Genomic DNA, 21468 nt, shown 5'->3' with positions numbered 1-21468 from the left:
CCTGAACTTGAAAAGACAGTCTGTGCTCTCAAGGAGCTCACAACTTTTTTGTTTTTCCCAACAAAATATTTATTGCTTTTCAATTATTCCACTTACAAGCAGCATGGAAATTCTTGACTTCAAGATACAAAGCAGTACTGTTGAGGATCAGGGGTATTACAATGTTGTCTCTGAAAGAGCTCTATTTGAGTTTCTTTTCTATTCTTTTTGAGTTTCATGTACTCAATGTGCCCGCCATAAGGGAAGAACTCCTCCTCCCCACCCAAAAAAAAAAAAAAAGGAAAAGCAATGATTTATATAGAGAAGGGAGAATTGGACAATCTCAGATAAGATTTTTTTACACATAGGTGTAGGCGCTATATGGGAAAAGGAGTCCCTTTGTGATTGTGATTAGATATCTGTTGCCAGACATCCTGGTGTAGGCAGATATCTGCTTGTGACTGCTTGGCTCATGGGGGCCATATGCTGGCACTATATGTTTTTACTCAGCAAAACGCTTCTGCTTATCTCATCAGTACTAAACTATGGTTTAGTAGCATGGGTATCATGATGGAAACCAGGAAAAGATCAAGCCTTGTGGAGACAACATGTAAACAACTTTTTATAAGTAAGCTATATACTGAAATAAATTCAGGAAAGATTTTCTGAAGAAGTGGAATATTATCTGGCACTTGAAGGAAGACAAGAGTAGGAAAGACAGAAGAAGAGTATTTCAGACGTGGGGGACAGGCAATGAAAATAGGGTTGGGAGAAAATGTGTCATGTTCAATAAATGGCAGAACTTGGGGGGGGCGTGCGTGTGTGTATGTGTGTGTGTGTGTGTGAAGTAGTCTAAGATGCACACTTGGAAAGTACATGTGTGTGAGTGTAGGTAAACTGAAGAGCTTTGAATGGCAAAGAGATGATTTGATATGTCAGAGTTCTCATGAAGTCTACGAGACTTGACAATAGATTGGATATGAGAATTGAGTGAGTGATGAGTTGAGGATGACATCTAGATGGTGAATTAAGGTGACTAGGAGAATGATGGTATTTGCAATAGGGGAATATCTGGGGGAAGACAATGAGTTTAGTTTTAGTCATGTTGGGCTTAATATATTCTGTTCGAGATGTCCAACAGGTAGTTAGAGATAGGAGCCTGGAGGCCCTCAGAGAGATAGTTTTAAGAATCATTAGCATAGAAATGATAATTAAATCAATGAGAGTTGATAAAATCACCAAATGAAATAATATAAAGGAAAAAGAGAAGATGACCCAGAACAGTGCCTCATGTGATGCCCAAGGTTAATAAGTTTGACCTGATTGAAGAGTGATCAAGGGAGGCTGAGAAGGAGCAGGCAGATGGATAGGAGGAAAACTAGAAGAAAATGATATTATAAAAACCTAGAAAGACGAGGATCTCAAGGAGAAGAAGGTGATTGACAGTTGGTCTGCAGAGAGGTCAAGAAGGAGGAGGATTGAGAACAGACCATTATATTGGGTAATTAAGAAATCATTGTAACTTTGGAGAGAGCAATTTGAGTGAAATGATGAGGCTGGAAGCCAGACTAAAGAAAGTTAAGAGAATGAGATAATAAGGAAGTGGAGACATCTATTGTTGACAGCCTTCTCAAGAAATTTAGCCAAAAAAGGAAGAGAGAAATGGTGTCATAGCTTGTGGGGGTGGATGATTGAGAACTCTTTGAGGATGGGGGAGATAAGGATATGTTTGTAGGCAGCAGGAGAATAGCTAGTAAATAGGGAGAGATTGAAGCTAAATAAGAATGAGGGTGATGAGGGGAAGCAATCTTCTGGAAAGGATAAGATGTAATGGGATTGTTTGAGCATAAAGAGGAATTTGTTTTGGCAAGGAGACATCTCATTATGTGAGATCGAGTGAAGAAGCAGAGAGTGGCAAAAGGCATCTGGGGGATATGAGATGAGGAGAAAAGGAGAGTTTAAGAAGTCACAGTTAATGGCTTTAATTTCATCAATAAAATAGAAAGTTCTCAGCTGAGAGATTGGGGCAAGACAGGTGCCTTAGGAGCAGGCATGTGCTGGCTTCTGAGTACTTATTCCTTAAGGAGCCTTTGCTGATCCCCCATTAATACGAGTGCTTTTCCTTTGTAATTTATTTCCAATTTATCTAGCTTATTTGTATATAAATGTTTGCATGTTGCCTCTCCTAGTTTGAGCTCTTTGAGAATAGGACTGTTTTTGCTTTTTTTGTATCCCCAGCTCTTATCATGGTGTCTGACTGAACTAATAATTAATTTGCAATATTATGAAAAGGGAGCTGAGCATGCCTTGTTCTTTGAGTACTTTATAGGAAAGCCCACAATTGGTAGTGGAAAAGAGAGCAGCAATCATACTTTAATAAGAACAAGGAGGATTAGGGCAGACAGCACAGAAAATGCAGGGACAAGTGGCCAAAGGTGGGGAGGGATATAGAGACATATCTTGGGGACAGCGGATAGGGTGGTCAGGTAACCATGTGTTAGACTTGGGACCACTAGGCAACATGGACTCAAAGGTGAAGGAAGAGTGTTTGGGGAACAGGGGTTTGAGGTCTCCTTTTTATAAAGTTTTTTGGGAAAAAGATCAACTACTATGTGCGCTAGTTTGGAGTTAGTTCATTACCATATCTAGATCATCTCAAAGTTCTTAGACCCCTTCTCTGATGTTCTGCTGATTTGGAGATGTGGAGGTCTAGATTTTGTCAGGAAATTACATATTATAGGACCAGGATCTAGACAAACAGTACCTAGAATAGTTTCTCCTGATTCATATACATATTACCGTGATGTAATTTTGACCTAATATATGATACATGCTCCTTTGACCTTTGCCATGGTTTACAAGTCACTTCCAAGTTTCCCTGTGCTATTTCATTTCCTTCTATTATTTATTTATACTAACTACTTATAAACTTACTATACTGACTAGAAGGGGAGGGACTCTTCAGGGTGTCTAGAACAAGATAGAATTTTAATACACTATCACATAATAGGTACTTAATAAAAAATGTTTAACTGACTGCATAGGAAATTCTCAGGTCCTTCTGGTTTCTGGTTGATTCTTCAGGGAGAGAAGCTACTCAGCTGAGATGGAGAGAAGTTCGCCTGGCTGTGGCTTGGTCATTGCTCCTTTTGCTGAGCTTGTTGGAGAAGGGAAGAGGCAGTGCAAATGATCAGATTAGGCGAAGATGCAAAGAAATGGCTGATGGAAGAAGACATAGTTAGACCAGTGGAATGAATTTGGGATAAAGACAAGACTTAGGGTTGATGTTAGCATACAGCACCTTTTTTCTTGTATCCATTTTTCTTCCAAGTTCCCTGTCTGACCAGGAGGATTGTATGTTAGGGAAGGAAGGCAGAAATTCAACTCCTCCCTCAGCTGCAAACAATCATATCTCACTATACTTCAATATTTGTCTAAATTTTTATGCTACCTTTTCAGACCACGATGCAATGAAAATTACATTCAACAAAAAACCAGGGGGAAGTAGACCAAAAAATAATTGGAAACTAAATAATCTCATACTAAAGAATGATTGGGTGAAACAGCAAATCATAGACATAATTAATAACTTCAACCAAGAAAACGATAATAATGAGACATCATACCAAAATGTATGGGATGCAGCCAAAGCGGTAATAAGGGGAAATTTCATATCTCTAGAGGCCTATTTGTATAAAATAGAGAAAGAGAAGGTCAATGAATTGGGTTTGCAACTAAAAATGCTAGAAAAGGAACAAATTAAAAACCCCCAGTCAAACACTAAACTTGAAATTCTAAATTTTTATGCTATATTAAATTTCTCTTAAGGAACATGACCACTTACGTACTATGAATTTACTCCAAGTTGTATGATTTAAGATTGAAGGAAGATACATTAATCCAAAAGGAAAAGCAATTTCCTCTAACTCAAGCTGGGCTGAGGCATGAAGAAGAATGATAAACTGATTAGAAAGAAAATGTCTGTAATTTTGGTAATACCCCAGAGATTACTTTAGAATGTTTTTTAAACCTGGAGAAAGACTATAAAGAACAGAAAATTTTTCTTGTTTGGGTAATCACTCATGCTAAATCACTCCAGTATCTTTGCCAAGAAAACCCCATAGCACTCAGTCGCTCTCTACCTACATATTAATTACTCTTCAAACGTTTTATAGAAGTCACACATAAATCCATCTAGATTCAAGTCCTCCCTTCACTTTAAATTTTTTTGCTGAGGCAATAGGGATTAAATGTCTTGTTCACAGAAGTACAGCTAATAAGTGTCAAATGTCCAAGATCAGATTTGAACTCAGTTCTCTGGACTTCAGGTTCAGTGTTCTGTCCACTGTTTTGCCTTGCATTGTTGCAGTTGTTTCTGTAATTAATATTATGAGTAATCTTAAAGAATGTATTTGACAAATTCCCTATTCTCTTGAAATCTATGTATCAAATTGTACATTATTTACTTAATTATAGTTACCATATAGTATCTATTGTGTATCAAGCACTTCATAACTATTATTTCATTTGATCCCCACAACCACCTTTTGAAATGACTATCACTGTCCCCATTTTTTAGCTCTGGAAAATGAGGCAACACAAATTAAATAACTGACCCATTGTTACTTAGTAAGTATCTAAGGCCATATTTGGCAGATTGAATCACAGCCCTGCTTTTAAAAAAGAGAATACCTAGTGTCACAAATATTCTTCACACATAAACACTAAAAAGTCACTTTGTATTCTCTCTCCTCTTCCATTCTTCCCTGGCCTCCCCTTTATTTGTAATCTACTTTGGGAGTAGGCACTTTTAGTTTGGTTAGCTAAGTGGTTCAGCAGATAGAATGGAAGATTTGGAGTCAGGAATTACCGAATTTAAATCTGACTTCAGACATTTACTAGCTGTGTAACCTGGTCAAGTCACTTAATGCTGTTTGCCTCAATTCCTCATTTATAAAATGAGCTGGAGCAGGAAATGGCAAATCACTCCAGTATCTTTGCCAAGAAAACACCAAAACTCATGGAGCCAGACACTACTGAACAGTAACAATTTACAATCTGAGTTCTTCAGGAGCCTGGACAATAAGCTATTTGTTGAAAGAACATAAGATTACTTTTCACTTTCTTTGTCATTGGTTGGTTCAAAGAGCTGCTGAACAATCTCCTTAATTAATTCACAATTTAAAACCTTTCTCTGATTAATATATCAGAAATTCTTCTCTTGCCTTCTTTTTCTGGAAGTACTTTTGTGCTAAAACCATCAAGAAGAAGGAAAAGAACAAGCATTTATTAAGTACCAACTATATATTTTGTGTTGTACTTAGCTGAGTGAAGATCTCTCACTTGATCAAGATAACCTAATCTACTGAATATTGATGCTAAGTGAAATGAGCAGAACCAGGAGATCATTATACACTTCGACAACGATATTGTATGAGGACATATTTTGATGGAAGTGGATTTCTTTGACAAAGAAACCTGAGTTTCAATTGATAAACGATGGACAAAAGCAGCTACACCCAAAGAAAGAACACTGGGAAACGAATGTGAACTATCTGCATTTTTGTTTTTCTTCCCGGGTTATTTATACCTTCTGAATCCAATTCTCCCTATGCAACAAGAGAACTGTTCGGTTCTGCAAACATATATTGTATCTAGGATATACTGCAACATATCCAACATATAAAGGACTGCTTGCCATCTAGGGGAGGGGGTGGAGGGAGGGAGGGAAAAAAAAATCGGAACAGAAACGAGTGTCAATATAAAGTAATTATTAAATAAAAATTAAAAAAAAATAAAAAAAAAAATATTATCTGTTAAAAAAAAAAAAGACTTAAAGAAAGAGAGCAAAAATGCAGATAGTTCACATTCGTTTCCCAGTGTTCTTTCTTTGGGTGTAGCTGCTTTTGTCCATCGTTTATCAATTGAAACTCAGGTCTCTTTGTCAAAGATATCCACTTCCATCAAAAAAAGAAAGCTAGTTGTTATTGATATTCTGCCTCTGGAGCTATAGTCAATTCAGACTTGGGAGAGTAAGGCAGAGAAACTTGCCTCTTTGGTCAGAGTCCCTTCCTCCTAGCCTCTGTCTGGCTCTCTTTGTGGACTCCCTGGGGCCTTCTGCTATCCTGTGATGTATGTACTTTAAGAACTCAGCACCACTATCATATTGCAATGAGATACTGAAAGAATACTATAGTATGAGGATGAATTCCATGCCATAGCTCCTTATGTGGAATTTCCTTTAACTTAAAAAAAAATTCCCCCTCCCAATTACATGTAAAAACAAATTTTAGCCTCTTCCTCCTTCTCCTCCTTTTCTTCTTCTTCCTCCTTCTTCTCTTCCTCTTCTTCCTCTTCTTCTCCCCCCTTGTAACAAAAACAGTTAAGCAAATGAAACTAATACATTTGTTGAAGCCTTCTGATTAATATTAGTTATTTATTTAACCTGATTTTATTTTTTAGTATTTTTCTTTCTACAAAACAACTCTCTCAATTCTTCTTCACTTAAGTTCATACAAATCTTTCTTAGTTTCTTTGAATAACTAAAATTTTTTGTTTCTTCTACAAAAAGTGTTATTAGTAACATGAGGCCTTCCCTCACTTCAATCCTTCTTTGACTGCATTTTGTCATATTCTTTTACTAGATAGACAGTTGGGTTAAAGGATTTAGTGACTTTTTCTAAAAAGTTCCAAATTGTTGGAGTGATTGGACCACTACAAAGCTCTACCACCAATATATATTATGAGTTCCCATCTTCTATGGTTCATTCAGCATTGCTGAATGTATTTTTGAATTATTTTGTATGGTTTTTTTTTCATGCTTGCCAATTTAATGTGAAGTAAAACCAGTATTGCTAAAACAATATTCATTTCTCTTAGTGATTTTTTGGTAATATTTGGTAATTGCATTTCTTAATTCTGAAGGTCATTTTTTGACCACTTAGCCAGGAAATGGTTCTCATTTTGGTAGCAATTTTCTATAGCAGATTTTATTCTGTTATTTGATTAAACTATTTTTCCAAACTAATTTCTCTTGACTTTGTTTGTGCAAATGCATTTCAGTTTTATGTAATTCAAGATCTATTTTCTTTTTTTGTGAATATCTCTATCCTTTGGTATAGAATTCTACTTATAACTGTGAAAGGCATCTCCTTTCATTTTCCTGTTCTTATCCTATTGTGTGAATGTTATTATTATTTTTTAAATAGCAGGTTAAGAATCTATTTGGAACTTATTGTGGAAATAAATGTTGTTCTATACATTTTTTTTTTTTTTGCCAATCATATGATCAGTTTTCCTAGTAGTTTTTATTAAATAAGGAAGGTTATTGAATGGATTACTAAAATCAACTTTATTTTTTTTTAATTTTTAAAAAATTAGTTATTTTTATAAAGCTTTTTATTTTCAAAACATATGCATAGATAATTTGACAACATTGACCTTTGCAATTTGTGTTTCAGATTTTTTCCTTCTTCCCCTCACCCCCTCCCCTAGATGGCAAGCAATCCAATATATGTTAAACCTAGCATTAACTTTAAAAATTACTACCAGGCTGGTATTGAGAGATTCATAGTGTGAAATCTAAGCAACTTATTCTGCTAGTGAGGAAAAAGAGTTGAGTTGTGACCTTGGAAGAAAATCTATGAGGCAAAAACGGGTCTCTAAGACTTGGGAAAGAGAGGTTCATTCTCATATTGTGGAGTTTGGGCTTAAAAATAAAATCATTTTAGCAAAATTATAATACTCAATGTCCAATTTCAAGAATCATGCTTTCCACATCAAGCCTCATTGATAAGTAGCTTAAAATGAGATCCTGGTTCATAGCATGGGAGAATTCTTTAACAGTGACATGTTTGGGGAGTATTTCTTTCTTGTACATTTCTGAAAGCTTATGGGAAACTTCATAGAAGTATGTTGTAGGCCATATATGGAAAAGGGGTGTTTGATAATTTCCATTTCCATGATGATAATTTTCTAGGTTAAAGATTCCTTAAGGAATTGATGCTAATTTTTTCATTTTCACCTCTATCTTAGCCAAGTTTTCCAAGGTATCATGAAGTTCTTTATACAACACCTTAAGTTCTCATTATATATTTGATACCTTTTGAGAATGAAAAGCAGAAGTAATGCTGTTGAATTCTAGTTCTACCTTGATTCATTAAGTGCACTAATTTTGATGTTTCCTATTTTGTTTGCAACAGAAAATCTCATGTTTTTGAGAGTCTCCTATTTCGATAATAAATTGCGTCAATCTGCAACATTGTTCTTATTTTTTCTTGCACTGACAGATAAGACTTTGGGGAATAATCATGCCAGAGTTCTTCACATTCATTACTTTAGCACCCATAGTCCATTCCATCTTTTAACTTTTAAGATGCACAAATACTGATGGTGGTCTCGTACTCTTTAAGGGAGGAACTAAGAGCAGGGAAGTACATAGAGAAGGAAGGTGCAAATACCCAAAGCCTAGCCCAGTGAAGTCCACTAACCTGTTCTTACTGTGTCTTCACACATGAACTTACTAGTGTACAGTTCAGTTGTATGTTGGTAAATATTTAACAACTGGCTCTCTCAAATTCTTAGAACTACACCGATTGGTACATCAATCTGCATTTATTAATATTTCCTCCACCACTTAAGTCTAATCCTTAACAAAACAGTAAATCAAGCCCAGCTTTGTCATATTGGCTGATTTCCAAGCTGTAAATGATCACACTGAAAATCTAAAGATTGGCTCTCAGAGAGTCCATATGAGCCTGCACACTTCTGTCATGGGCTCTGTTGGCTCAATCAGGTGGTTTAACCAATTTCATGATATGGTAGTTTGGTTGAATGAATTAAAGTTAGAGAATCATTGAATTGAAGATATAATCAGAGTATTTAGTTCAAGCTTCTACCTGAAGCAAAATTTTTCTACAACATACTTGATAAAAGATAATTTAACACATTTGTTTATTTTTATTTATTTATTTTTTTGCCTTTTTTATTTCCAGGGCTTTTTCTTTCTTTCTTTCTTTTTTTTTTCATGATTTTTAAAATGATTTCATTATTAAAGCTTTTTATTTTCAAAACATATGCATGAATAATTTTCAATATTCACCCTTGCAAAACTTGTGTTCCAAATTTTTCCCTACCTTCCCTCACCTCTTCCCTAGTAATCCAATATATATTAAACATGTGCAATTCTATACATATTTCCACAATCATCATGCTGCACAAGAAAAATCACTTCAGAAAGAAAAAAATTGAGAAAACAAAATGCAAGTAAACAACAACAAAAAGATGTTATTATCCACACTCAGCTCCCACAGTCCTCTCCTGGGTATAGATGGCTTGCTTCATCAAAAGAACATAAGAACTGACCTGAATCATCTCATTGTTGGAAAGAACCACATCCATCAGAATTGATCATCACATAATCTTGCTATTGCCGTGGACAATGATCTCCTGATTCTGCTCATTTCACTAAGCATCAATTCATGTAAGTCTCTCTAGGCCTTTCTAAAATCACCCTGATGTTTCAGAGATCCAAGTCAGAGACCAGGATATCATTATATACTTCATCAACAATATTATATGAGATCAATTCTGATGGATATGGCTTTCTTCAACAATGAGATGAACCAAATCAGTTCCATTTGTTCAGTAATGAAGAGAATCAGCTACATCCAGAGAGAGAACTATGGGAAATGAGTGTGGACCACAACATAGCATTTCCATTCTTTCTGTTATTGTTTACTTGCATTTTTGTTTTCCTTTTCAGGGTTTTTTTTTTTTTTTAACCTTCTTTCTAGATCCAATCTTTCTTGAGCATCAAGATAACTGTATAACTGTGTATACATATATTGTATTTAACATATACTTTAACATATTTGACATGTATTGGACTACTTGCCATCTAGGGGAGGTTTTTCACAGGAGCAATGTTGAAAAAATTACCCATGCACATGTTTTGTAAATAAAAAGCTATAATACAAAAAGAAAGAAAAAGAAATCATCCTACTGATCATTTCTTATAGAACAATAATTCCATAATATCCATATAGCATTACTTATTCAACCTGCTCACAGGCATCCACTCACTTTCCAATTCCTTGCCACTACAAAGAGGGCTGCCACAAACATTTTTGCACATGTGTGTCCCTTTCCCTCCTTTATGTTCTCTTTGGGATACAAGCCTAGTAGAAACACTGCTGGATCAAAGTTTGATAATCCTTTGGGCTTGTTCCAAATTGCTCTCCAGAATGGTTGAATCAGTTCATAATACCACCAACAATGCATTAGTGTTCCAAAAGCTTTTTATTTTCAAAACATAGGCATAGATAATTTTCAACATTCACCCTTGCAAAAACAATTCATCAGCGATGCATTAGTATAACTCTTTCCTCACATCCCTTCCAACATTAGTCATTATCTAAAAGATAATTTTTCATCTCACTAGGAAACCTGCTACATTTTTGGACAGCTTTGATTATTATTATTTTTTACTTATTATTTCACTAAGCATCAATTCATGTAAATCTCTCTAGGCCTTTCTAAAATCACCCTGATGTTTCAGAGATCCAGGTCAGAGACCAGGATATCATTATATACTTCATCAACAATACTATATGAGATCAATTCTGATGGATATGGCTTTCTTCAACAATGAGATGAACCAAATCAGTTCCATTTGTTCAGTAATGAAGAGAATCAGCTACATCCAGAGAGAGATTTGCTAAGAGTCACACAAGTGGTAATTAAATGTTTGAACTCAGTCCTCTTGACTTCAGGGCTAGTGCTCTACCTACTGTGCCACATAGATGTTAACTTTAATTATAAGGAAATTCTTCTTAATAGTGAGCTCAGTTCTGCTTCCTTAAAAGATCTCCTAAAGTTCTTAAATCTACTTTGTAGTCTACTTTGCCTGTAGGGACAGGCAGAATGAGTTTCTTTGGCATTATGGCCCTTTAGATATGTGAAGATAATAATCCTACTCTTCCTGAATCTTCTCTTCTCCAGGCTATACATCTCCTAGTTCTTTAGGCTAATGTTCATCTGATATACTTTTATGTTCACTCAGCCATCTGATGGTTATCATTCTCTGGATACAGAAATGATCAGTAATGACATGAATTGACCCTTTTAGTAAAAATGGTGAATTCAGGAGAACTCTGAAGAAACAGTTTCAGAGAAAGACTTGATTGAGTCTCCCTTTGATGCAGTGAATTGAAAGGTAAGGAAGAAAAGGAGTAGGAGGGGGAAAGTGGAGATTGTATAGAATTTTTTCATAGCAGAAAGCTGTCACTCCTGGCCATGGAGTCAGAGAACACCTCTGATGTTTATTACTTATGTGATCTTAATTTGACCCTAAGTTTCTTTATCTGTAAAATGAAGGTAAAAAACTAGATGACCTTTGAGGTTCCTTCCACTTCTACATCTAAACAAAAATTCAAAGGTGAGTTAGTCCCTCCTCTCAAGAAGACCTAATGCCAACTGTGTGATTCTGGAATAAGGCACTTGACTTCTTGGTACTCTGTGTACCTTCTGTGTATAAGTTGGGAAGATACAGATCTGCATTGGCAGAGGGAATTTACTCTCCAAGATTAAATTAAGCCAAGAAAGTCACAGGTCTGATCCATATTCACAATGAAGAATAAATTAGTAGGTACACATTAAGAAATGCACTGAACTATGCTCCACAATCTCAGGGAATGTCTGAGGAAGGTCAGAGAAGGCTCAGTTCCCTGTTTGGTTATCAGTAAATGGCTACCAGGAGACTGTGGCTGAGAATTGGCTTCTTTGGGTTAAATGGAAAGTATCTTAGTCTCTTCAAATAAAAAATAAACCATTTATGATCTAATGATTGGGATATTGACATCTCCATGGAATTCCTAGCTAGATAGCAAATTACATAAAATGATAATTTCACATATCTCTAATGCTAATAGCGTTTCTGAAATGCTTTCCCATTTGTACAAACAAATTTAATGTAGTTAGAAGAGAAAAGGTAACTGAGGGAAAAATCTTGGCAGGAAGCCAATTAAATAAAAACTCTCCTATCCAAAAGACAGAAGAAATTGATTCAAACTTATATGATTAAGAGCTATTCCCCAATAGATAAATGGTTAAAGTATGAACAGGCAGTTTTCAAAGGAAGAAATTCAAGCTATTTGCAACAATATGAAAAAAATGTTTTCAATTACAAATCATTAGAGAAATACAAATTAAAGCAACTTTGAAGTTCCACCTCATACCTATCAGACTAATAAAGATGACAGAAAAGGAAAGTGACAAATGTTAGAGGGGCAATTAGAGATACTAATGCATTGTCGGGGCAGCTAGGTGGCATTGTGGATAGAGTATTGTGCTTGGAATCAAGAAGATTCATCTTCATGAGTGCAAATCTGACCTCAGACATTTACTAGATTTGTGACCCTGAGCAAATCATTTATTTCTACCTCAGTTTCCTCATCTGTAAAATGAGATGGAGAACCAAATAGCAAATCATTCCAGATTTTTGCCAAGAAAATCCCAAATGGAGTCTTGAAGAGTTGAACATAATTGAAACACCTGAACATGTAATGTGCTGTTGGTAGAGCTGTGAATTAGTCCTGACAATCTGGAAAGCAATTTTGGAAATATGCCTCTAAAGTCAACTAAACTTTGACTCAGCTATGCCAAAGTAATCAAAGGAAGTAAAAAAAAGACACACACACACACACACACACACACACACACATTCATATTCTTGGCTAAAAATAGGAAACTGAAGGGCTATCTTCCTATTGGGGAATGACTAAGCAAATTGTGGTATATCAATGTATTAATTAACACATTTTTATTATATTTCATATTACATTTATTGTTATATATGTAATATAACATAATACACCAATACATTAATAATTAATTAATGTATTGGAAAATTATTGTGTCATAGAAATGAAGAGATTAAAAGTTTCAATGGAACTTGGAAGACCTCAAAAAACTGATCACAATAAAATAACAATTTATCTATCTATCTATCTATCTATCTATTACCATATTGTCATTACTTTTTTTTCTATTTCCTCATCATCTCATGCTTAGACTTATGTAATAGATTATTTGATGGTTTTGCCTGCCTCACATTTCTGTCCATTCCAGTCCATCTTCTACTCAGATGTAAAGGGATCTACTTAAAGTGTGGTTTACTACATCATCCCTCATCCATCCTTCCCATTCACTAAACTCCAATGGCTCCCTTTCACCTCTAGAATCAGATCCTATACAGACACACAAAAACATAGACAAAAAGATTGAGACAGAAAAGGTTATTGTGTGCAATTTCCCAAAACTTGTAGTAGTTGAAGGTCTTTTCTTCAGGCAAATTTGGGCTTCACTTCTATTTTTATATATTTTAGTATAATTTGAAACTCTATCATTTAGTCACACCTTCCACTTTTGTATGGGAATCTATACCTATTTCCAAACCGAAAAAATTTTTTCATATTTTATTGTTGAGTAGCTTTTTGGTGTTTCCTTGGGAAGGGTACTGGAGTGCTTTATAATTTTCTTCTCCAGTTCATTTGAGAGATGAGGAATTGAGGCAAGCAGGATTAAGTGACTTGCTCGTCACACGGCTAGTGTCTTAGGCTGAATTTGAACTTAGGTCTTTCTGATGCTAGTCCCTGCATTCTCTCCATTGACTGTCTAAGAAATTTCCTAAGGGGCTATTAATTTAACAATATGCTCTTCTCTGGTCTCTCAAGAAAAGAAATTTTCCCAAGGAGAATCCTTCAGCATTTTGTTATTCTAGGAACCCATAATTCTTCTCCACTCCTACTAAGCCACCCTACACCCTGGGACAAAATTTCTAAATTTCCCCAATCCTTGGGGTAGGCCCAAATTTAACCTAAAATTAAGCTTCCCAAATCCTTGGGGAAAAGTTTGTAAGCCTCAAAAACAAATTATATACTGAAACACATCCAAGCTGGAAGAAAAAGAGGTGGAGAGACTTCTATTTTACAAGACAGTCTTCCTCAAAAAAGTCTCTCAATGAAGGTTAACTAAAGATCTCTAGGGAGTTTTTATGAAAAGTGGAAGTGGGGTAGGAGGCTGATGGGATTTAGGGGTTAGAGTTCATATCATGACTTGACCTAGCTGGTTCTTTCAAAAACTGTGACTGATGAAAGATGAAATGACTGAGGAAACCATCAATCTTCTGAGCATATCAATTATCAAGCAAAGCATACCCATTGCTCTTCCTCAGTTTAGGGTTGGACCCAATACAGGGGCAGACAGACGCTTAGATATTAAAAACAATTAAATAAGGTCAATTAATTAAAAGGAAACAATATAACATTAGGTAATCTGATTACTAACTAAAGGAAAGATTAAAGATTTTCCAGGTTGGGAAGGGGAGAGTGAACAAGAGTAGTTCTCTAAATACAGAAGAAGAGGTGTCTAACTCCCTCTAACTCCCCCAATATCAGTATGAAATCAAAAGAACATGGAAATACCTGCTAATTGATCAGTTTGAGGCCAGTTTTCAGATACATTATATGGGTTTCTTGAGATGTCATGTATGAGAAAGTTCTATTATTCTTTGGATCTACCATGGGTTTTTGATCAGCACAACTTGGGTTCTTGAGTAAAGATATCTAAGCAACAGGGAAATAAGACTTCCCAGCCACGGAGAACTAAGTTCTGACAATGCAATGAGGCTTTCTTTCAATTCCCAAAACTAAATAATTCTCAGAAGACAGAAATTGGACTAGACTCAGAATTGAATAGAAAGGGAACTGATCCAAGGCAATCCCAATAGACATTGGATAGAAAATACCATTTGCATCCAGATAAAGAACTATGGTGATTGAATGTAAATCGACATATGGTGTGTTCACTTCTTTTTTCTGTTTTTTTTTTTTTTTTCTTCTCCCATGGTTTTTCCCTTTTGTTCTGATTTTTCTCTCTTAACATGATTCATAAAGCAATGTGTATTAAAAACAAATAAAGAAAAAAGAAAAAAGGAATGAGCTAGCTCCAGAATGGAGTCACATGATGGAGTCAGTGTGGTTCACTCAAATCCCACAATTAACCACTTGCTGTTCTAATTTCCTTAAGTTCCTCAGTACTTCAATTCTGTTTGACTCTTCATGACTCCATGGTCCATAGCACATCAATACTCCTTGGGATTTTCTTGGTAAAAGTACTAAAATTATTTTCCATTTCCTTCTCCAAGGGATTAAGCCAAACATAGATCATGTGACTTGCTCAACATCACAAATCTAGTAAGTATCTGAGGCTGGATTTGAACTCAGGTCTTCTTGACTCCAGACCTAGCACTGTATCCATTACTCCAACTAGCTGTCCATGTAACTATTACCATCCCTATTTTACATCCCTGAATAAATGTTTGTTAGGAAAGACTATTAGACTCTTAGAGGTCATCTACCAGGACCATCTCATTTTATTGAAGAAGCAGCTTAGGACCAGAAAAAGAAAGGATTATATTTTAAATAGTAAATAGTATTTAAATTTAAATAGTATTTTTCTAGTAAGATGTAAAGATAGTTTTAAACATTTATTTTAAAAAATAATAATAGTTTTTTTATTTTTCAAAATGCATGCAAAGATAATTGCAAAACCTTGTGTTCAAAATTTTTTCTTCCTCCGTCCCCTATTCCTTTCTCTCCCAGACACCAAGTAATCCAATATAGGTTAAACATTAACATTCATTTTTCATAAGATTTTGAATAATCAATTTTTTTTTCTTAACCTCCCTTTCATACTCCCTTCCCAAGATGGCAAGCAATCTGATGTTACACACCTGCATTCATATAAACATAGTTTCACATTAGTCATATTGTAAAAGAAGAAACAGATCAAAAGGAAAAAACCACAAAAATACAAAGTGAAACTAGTATATTCAATCTGCATTCAGATTCCATAGTTCTATTTCTGGATGTGAATAGCATTTTTCATCATGAGTCTTTTGGAATTGTCTTAGATCATCTTGTTGAAAAGGGCTAATTCTATCATAGTTGATCATTGCACATGTTGCTGTTACCGTATGCAATATTCTCCTGGTTCTGCTCACTTTATTCAGCATCAGTTCATGTAAGTCTTTCCAGGTTTTTCTGAAATCAGTCTGCTGGTCATTTCTTATTAGCACAGTGTATTCCATTATATTCACATCCCACAGCTTGTTCAGCTATTCCTTCAATTTTCAATCCTTTGTCACCACAAAAAGAGCTGCTACAAATATTCTTGTGGGTTCTTTTCCTTTTTTATAATCTATTTAGAATGCAGACAGTAGTGATATTATTAGATCAAAGGGTATACACAGTTTGATTGTCCTTTGGGCATAGTTCCAAATGCTCTTCAGAATGGGTCAGTTCATAATCAGGGCATGTGTACAGGAGGTTTCTCAAATCTTCCACCTTCTCATCAACTTATCAGGAATTCCAGCATATGTCAGGCTTGAATGTTTCACTCTCGTCAACTGTTTCCTAGGGTTTCAGGCCTTAGAATTGGCACAACTCACCATTATGGGCCCCTAGAGTGGAAGCCATTGGCATATCTGCACTACTCATGCAAACACTGAAGCTCCCTGCTTCCTGTGTCCAGCATGGCCATTGGGAAGGACCCCAGAAGGCAAAGGAAGGAAAGAAGGGGAGAAAACCAGCCTGATTGGCAGCAGCTAGTTTTCATTGGCTCACTTGGTCCAATCCCCACCAATGTGGGAGAAGATATGGCAAGCATCAGAAAGCTCCAGAACAGCAAAATGCAAATTAAGACAACTCTGAGGTATCACCTCACACTGGCTAAGATGACAGAAAAAGATAATGAATGTTGGAGGGGATGTGGGAAAACTGGGACACTGATACATTGTTGGTGGAACTGTGAAATGATCCAGTCACTCTGGGGAACAGTTTGGACCTATGCCCAAAGAGTTATCAAACTGTACATACCCTTTGACCCAGCAGTGTTGCTGGAATATAAGGCCAAAGAGATCTTAAAGATGGGAAAGGGACCCACATGTACAAAAATGTTCATGGCAAGAAACTGGAAACTGAGTGGATGCCCATTAGTTGGGGAATGGATGAATAAGTTATGTTATATAAATGTTATGGAATATTATTATTCTGTAAGAAACGACCAGCAGGATGATTTCAGAGAGGCCTGGAGAGACTTACATTGAACTGATGCTGAGTGAAATGAGCAGAACCAGGAGAGCATTATGCACAGCAACAAGAACACTAGATGATAGTCAATTCTGATGGAGTGCTCTCTTCAACAGTGAGACAATTCAGGTAGTTCCAATGAACTAACTCATGATGATAGCTATCTACACCCAGAGAGAGGCCTGTGGGAAATGAGTGTGGACCACAACACAAAGTTTTCACTTTTTTGTTGCTGTTGTTTGCTTGAATTTTATTTTCTTTCTATTTTTTCCCCTCCTTGATCTGATTTTTCTTGTTCAGCAAGATAATTGTATAAATATGTATACCTATATTGGATTTACATATATTTTTACCATGTTTAACATATATTAGGTTACTTTCCAACCTGGGAAGAGTGGAGGGAAGGGAGGTGGAAATTGGAGCACAAGATTTTGCAAGAGTCAGTGGTGAAAAATTATCCTTGCATATATTTTGAAAATAAAAAGCTTCAAAAAAAAAAAAAAAGAATGCTTTAGAAGCCCTCTTTCCTTAAAGGGCCTTTGGTGAATAACAATTCATAATAGATAAAGGGGTGACAGGAAGCAGAACAGGACAGAGAGTATAGTCTGAGCAGAGCGTGCAGAATAATACCTGATTACAACAGTTATCTTTGTTGGTGCTGTATCCCTTACTAAACTATGATCTCCATGATTATTGGGGCTGGGTCTTTAAACTTTGCTCCTCCCTCATCATGTTACACACTTTTTTTTTGCACACAGGTGATCCATCAATGTTAGTTTAAAGGGTTTATGGGATTATGTAATTCTAATAAAGAAGCATCATGGCAAAGTGGAAAGAGAGAGATGATAAATAGATACACAGACATGTATTTCTATATCTATAGCTACACACATGTATGTATATATATGTATAGATATGTAGAAACAGAAAGACAAAAATATAAAAATACAGAGATTAGAGAGACAGAGAAAAAGAGAAACAGACAAAGAGAAAAGAGAGAGCATTTATTAAGCGCAGACATTGTGTTAAGTGGGGAAGGTATAAAAAAAGTGGAAAAAACAATCCTTGTCCTCAAGAAACTTACTATCTAAGGAAGATAATATACCAAGGAGGATTAGGAAAAATGAGGGAGGAGCTAAGGGTGTGCACACAGTAGGGAAAGGTGGTTGATGAGGAGATGGAGAAGTCTGGAGAATAGGAAAGAACTGCAAGTGAAGAGCCAGAAGACCAGAATCTGAACTCCATTTTTGCCACTGCTTATCTGTGTGGCTTTGGGCATGTGACTTCTACCCCAGCCTCAATTTCTCACCTTTAGTATGAGGACAGTGGGCTAAATGACCTTGTACCTCCCCACTGCTCCCTTTTCTCCCTTTTTCTGAGCCTCCTCTATAAAATGGCACCTGGGTCACTTGCCTGGCTAGGTTGCTTTAGGTAAACTTAATCACTAGACAATGGGAAGTATTATTTTTTTTCCTTTCACCTCGGGAAAGTAAATGATGCAGGAAGGAAGTGCTAAATGAAAGGACTGAAGCATTTTTATGTCATTGCTTCATGGGTTGTCTGGCTGACCTTTGGCAGTCATGTTTCTGGGAAAATCTGCCAGTTTTCTCTGTCATCCGCATGTTCTTCTTTCTCTTGAACAAGACTTTGTTGAAGTTCACACTTGAACTTGTTGTTGAAGTTTGTTCCACACAGTGTAGGAGTATTGGATGCTCAGGAAGTGAAAGAGAGGATCGTGATGAGGAAGGCAAAGAGCTGGGCAATGTGGTAGGGAAAGTACGCTAGATTTGGAGTCAACTGAATACTGACCATTACCCACCATGTTGCCACCAGCCTGTCACTTCCTCTACCTTGTTACTGTTACTTCCTCTAGACCATTTAGATGCTGAAGAAAATGACCTCTAAGGTACTCCCTGCTCCAAATCTGTGAATTGCCTTGTCTGGTCACAACAGAGAACATGGGTCAGGAGCAGTGTGGGGAGGGAGGGAGAAGCTGGAGGACAGACTGACTAGATTTGCCATGAGGGGAGCTCCACGTGGAGTTCTACCAGATCTCTGGACAGTAGATAGTTAACTCTGGGGCGAGCTATCCTTTGGCTACTTTGGCACAAATGTGCTCACCTCCTTTATATTTTTAGCATCATTCTTAGTCTTTCTTGGCCCTATGAACCACACAGGAGCACATGTGCATACACACTTATGTTACTCAGGTGTTCCTCCCTCAGAAGGGTGAGGAGTCATGTCTATGAGCCATTGTTCCACCCCTGTCCCTCCCACATGAATGCCCAATATTGCCACAACTGCATTGACAAAGAGTTTTTCCCAGAATCTCAGTTAAACCGCCGTTGACAAAGAGTTTTTCCCAGAATCTCAGATAAAGCAGAGAGCCTACGTGATGATTGAATCACTGTCAATGATCTAGGTATGATCTTAAAGATCAGGAGAGTTACCATAAGAAGAGTGAAGGGAGAGAACATGTTTTGGTTAAAATTTAAAAGTGATTTAGATTTCTGGGCAGATTCTAGACTATATTGTTAAAAGGAAGATAATGATTATCTGGAAAAGGAAGCAGCAAGCTCCAAGAACTAGCCTAGTTTCATCAAGAATAGATTATAACATCCTAATCTTATTTTCTTTTCTGATGGCATTGTGACACTGGAACAATTAAACAAGGAAATACTGTGAATAGAATATTCAGAACCATTTGCATGACTAAATACATATAATCTGATGTTCACTGATGTGATGTTGATTAGTCAATTTCAATTCTTTGTGAACTCATTTGGGGATTTCTTAGGAAAGATATTGGAGTGGTTTGTCATTTTTTTTTTCCAGCTACTTTTTTTTTTTTCTGAGGCAATTGGGGTTAAATGACTTGTTCAGGGTCACACAGCTAGGAAGTGTTAAGTGTCTGAAGTCACATTTGAACCCAGGTCTTCCTGACTTCAGAGCTGGTGTTCTATCCACTGTGCCACCTAGCTAATTTTACAGGAAACTAAGGAAACTGGATTAAATGACTTGCTCAGGGTCATCTAGCTAGGAAGTGTCAGGACAGATTTGAATTCAGGAGAATGATCCAAGCCCAGTGCTCTATCCACTGCACCACCTAGCTGGGCTACCATAAAACTTTCTTAGGCTACATTAAGAGAAATAGCATCCTGAATGGGGGATATTCCAGTACAGCCTGTACTGTGCTCCATTCCATTCCATTTCGAGTGTGACAATTTAACAAGTTTAGGAGTATCTAGAAAATGGTGATCAGGATACTCTGAGAGGAACAGTTAAAGAACAGGAGAGTGTGTATACTCATAGATTAAAGGACATGGGGTACAAGTTGGAGGAGGCTGAGAATATGACAGGCATCAAGTATTTAGAAAGATACCTGGGAGGATTAGATTTTTAAAATTTTTATTTTGAATAGTGTTTTATTTCCTATGTAAAGATAGTCTTCAACATTCATTTTTGTAAGACTTTGAGTCCTTTACCTTCTCTCCCCAAGAAAGCAATCCTATATAGATTAAATATGTGCAATTCTTTTAAACATATTTCTATACTTGCCATATTATGCAAAAAAAAAAAAATCAGACCAAAAGGGGAAAATAAAACATGAGAAAGAAATAAAAAAGAGAGAAAGAAACAAAAAGTGAAAATACTATGCACTGATCTATACTCTGTCTCCATAGCCCTTTCTCTGGATACATATGGCTTTCTCCATCACAAGTCTATTGGAATTGGCCTGAATCACCTCATTGTTGAAAAGAGCCAAGTCCATCAGAATTGATCATCATATAATCTTCTTGTTGCTGTGTACATTGTTCTCTTGGTTCTGTTCACTTCATTCAGTATCAGTTCATGTAAGTCTTTCCAAGCTTTTTTGAAATCAGCAAGAGGCATTAGATTTGCTCCCCTTGAACCCACTGGAAGAACTGAGAACAATAAGGAGAAATCCCCAAATGGCAGATTCAGGGGTAGTCACTGCTTGAGCTAGTAGATCTTTCTTTCTCATTCCTCTGGTGTCCAGGTAGAACTGGCATTCTGGAAATGAAAAATGCAAGACATGTGGAGTGGAAATGCAGGGACACAGTAGCTAATTATTACACTCAATGAGACTTTTAAAATACAGTTGACTGTTTTTTGTGTGTGGTTTTTTTTTTTTTTTTTTTTGACACAAGGAAGAGGAATGCTGGAGAGAAACTATATGAATAGTGCAGTCAGAGACTCCTCCTTTTCTCTCCTCTTTGACTTTCCTCAGTTTCTTCATCTCTACAATGGGAAAGATATGTTGAATGAGATGATCTCTAAGGTGCATCCAGGTCTTGATCTATAACCTTACAATCTT

The 21468-nt window shown here is 36.3% G+C and overlaps 1 pseudogene; it reads right to left on the bottom strand.

Annotated features, from left to right (window-relative positions):
- Nucleotides 1-7723: 7723 nt before the first annotated feature.
- Nucleotides 7724-8311, bottom strand: LOC127548127 (cyclin-dependent kinase 2-interacting protein-like; annotated as a pseudogene).
- Between the last annotated feature and the right edge of the window lie 13157 nt (nt 8312-21468).

Source organism: Antechinus flavipes, chromosome 1 (genome assembly GCF_016432865.1).
Source record: "Antechinus flavipes isolate AdamAnt ecotype Samford, QLD, Australia chromosome 1, AdamAnt_v2, whole genome shotgun sequence".
Classification (NCBI taxonomy): domain Eukaryota; kingdom Metazoa; phylum Chordata; class Mammalia; order Dasyuromorphia; family Dasyuridae; genus Antechinus; species Antechinus flavipes.
The sequence above is the reverse complement of the archived record's forward strand: the minus strand, read 5'-3'. Positions and strand labels throughout refer to the sequence as shown.